Raw genomic sequence first — 2,863 nt, 5'->3', positions numbered from 1 at the left:
ACAACTTGGGATCAAAAACCACTATTCGTCACCTGCGCACCCTCAGGGCAACGGACAGGTTGAGGTCACGAACCGATCCTTGCTGAAAATCATCAAGACTCGTCTCAAGGGGGCAAAGAGTATCTGGTCGAAAGTATTGCCAAGCGTGCTATGGGCGTACAGGACGACAACAAGGACACCTATAGGAGAGACACCGTTTTGACTTGACAACGAGTCGGTCATCCCGGCCTAGGTGGGACTCACAAGCTACAAAGTAGCGAACCATGATGAGGCAATGCGCCTACAGCTGGATATAGTGATGAGGTCAGAGCGACGACTGAACAAAGGTTAGCATGGTGCCAAAACCTCATGGCCAGACATTACAACTATTAGGTGAAAAGCAGGGACTTCTAGGTAGGAGACCTCGTCTTAAGAAGAGTAACGAGCACCACAAAAGACCCCTCACAGGGAAAGCTAGAACCAAATTGGGAAGGACCATACAGAATTGCATCATGGCATAGGAAGGGCACCTACCACCTCGAGACACTAGATGGAAAAAAGCTCCACCACCCATGGAACACCGACCACCTGAAGAAATACTACCAGTAGATAAGGATCCGAAGAAATGACACTCCTCATTTTCCAGTTTATTCCCTCTCTTAGTTTTTACTATCTACAGTACTCTTTAAGCCTAAGGGGCAATTCTATTATTTTTAAGAACAATTTTTACTTTCATATCCATCACAATAAGAGGAGATTATTCAGAAATAAAGTGTGTATGACAACGGTTATATTTTTCATAAAGTGGACAAGTTCATCCCAAAAGGATGAAGCAATTTTCATCAAGACCCTAAAGTGGACAGATCATCTTAAAAGGGTGAGTTTTATTTCACTACGTCTACAAAAGTGGGCAAGTTCATCCCAAAGGGATGAGCAATCTCCATCGAGTCCATAAAATGGACGGATCGTCCTAAAAGGACAAATTTTATCCATTAAGGCCATAGGCCCACCCAAAAGTCATGAACAATTTTTGTTAAGTCCATAAAGTTGACAGGTCATCCTAAAAGGATGAGTTTTATTTCACTAAGTGGACGGGTTCATTCAAAAGGGATGAGTCATTTTCACCAAGTCCATAAAGTGGACGGGTCGTCCTAAAAGTTTGAATTTCATTCACTAAGTTTGTAAAAGTGGACGGGTTTGCCCTAGAGGGATGACTCATTTTCACCAAGTCCATAAAGTGGACAAGTCGTCCTAAAGGTTCGAATTTCATTCATTGAGTCCGCAAAAGTGGACGAATTCGCATCAAGTCCAAAGTGAACAGATCATCCTAAAATGATGGGTCTTATTTTACTAAGTCCACAAAAGTGGACGGGTTCGTCCAAAGGGATGAGCAAATTTTCACTAAGCCTAAACAACGAATAAAGTGGACGGATGTAGCCATTAAACATAAAAGAGAAGAGCATAGGGCAAACATACATATATTAATAAACATCGAATACATAGTAAAAAGCCCATAAGGGGCGAAATGTCAACATAATGGTCCCAAGAGTAGGTGACGGCAAAATAAAGATTGTTCTACTAAGATATTTTTACAAAGAAAAAGAAAGAAAATTCAAGTTAAACAAAGTTTGATTTTCTCCATCTTTGGTCTTCTCATCACCCTCGACTAGACAGGCGTCGCCACCAACGGGGGATGTCTGAGCTGCCGGAGATGTCTCCTCTTCACCTTGGGGGTCAGCGATGGTGTCATCATTAAATAACTCATTTATGCTCTCAGAGTAGATGAGCTGGGCTGGTGTCTGGGCCTGAGGATTTATGGAGATGTGAGAAAGGTCCAGGTCTGGGTAAGACGCCTTTACTTGATGGAAGCAGTCGTCGAACCCGTCCGTGAACGAGTTGCCGAGCTTCACCAGAAGGGCATTGGAGTCGCAATACTCTTGTATCACCTCCTCCTTAGCCAGACGGAGCTGGTCTTTGGTGGTTGCAATCTCTTTCTCCTTGTCTTCTAGGACCTTTCTCAAACCTCCGTCTGCTTCTCTAGTTCGCTCCTCACTTGCTCAGACAGAGCAAGCTTCTTCTCTTGGAACCCTTTCCATGCCTGTAGCTCCACTGCGGTCTTTTTTGCTTGTGTCCTAACCCGTTCCAAGGCTGTCTCATGGGAAAGGCAACAACCCATTAGACCCTTCATCATCACCAAACCCTGCAGAACAATGGAAGGGCTGAAAGGGTGACGGAGATATGTTGACAAATAAAAAGAGATGGAAGGAAACAGAACTTACTTGCATGGCGCTAAAGAGCCATGTCTCCCCCATCGCCTCCGTCACATATTTGCCTAAATCCTCATTGTCTTCTCCCTTAATGATGGATGACAACTATTCAAGGGCATACTGGGAGTCTTCGCAGAGAAGGACAGGTGGCTTTGGGGAGTCGAGAACCTGAGCCTTCATTAAGCCCTTGCCTTTTCTGGGCCAGGAAGCATGGCCGTCTCTTTAGCTTCGGTCTTTCTCCCGACAGTTGGCTCTGTTGCCTTAAGCTTCTTCGGGGGACGATCAGATTTCTTCGACGGCCTCTTCATAGACAGAGGGATCTGAGCGATAGGTTTAGGGGGCAAGCTACCCTCCTATTTTTTCTTAGCTGCAGCCTGCGCCTTTATGAAGGCCCTCCGTCTGCCGTCTTCTGTTTCTACATGGACGGAAAGAACGAGTTAGGAAAATTGCAATTTGGTAGAAAAATAAGATTAAGGGAGATGGTCTTATGCTTGTGGGCTTGATCGTTGTAGCGACAAGCAACTTCGATTGGCTCGGGACCGTGACAGTACCAGTGGATTATGTCCAAGGTGACGAGCTTGGCCCAGGTCCTCCTCTTTAACTTAATCGCAAAGATT

General features: G+C 45.1%; 1 pseudogene; it reads right to left on the bottom strand.

Moving 5' to 3' along the window:
• Window positions 1–1,568: 1,568 nt before the first annotated feature.
• The window catches only part of LOC142639665 (uncharacterized), an 8,943-nt pseudogene continuing 7,648 nt past the window's right edge, over window positions 1,569–2,863 (bottom strand).

The sequence above is a fragment of the Castanea sativa genome, chromosome 6 (assembly GCF_040712315.1).
Source record: "Castanea sativa cultivar Marrone di Chiusa Pesio chromosome 6, ASM4071231v1".
Classification (NCBI taxonomy): domain Eukaryota; kingdom Viridiplantae; phylum Streptophyta; class Magnoliopsida; order Fagales; family Fagaceae; genus Castanea; species Castanea sativa.
The sequence above is the reverse complement of the archived record's forward strand: the minus strand, read 5'-3'. Positions and strand labels throughout refer to the sequence as shown.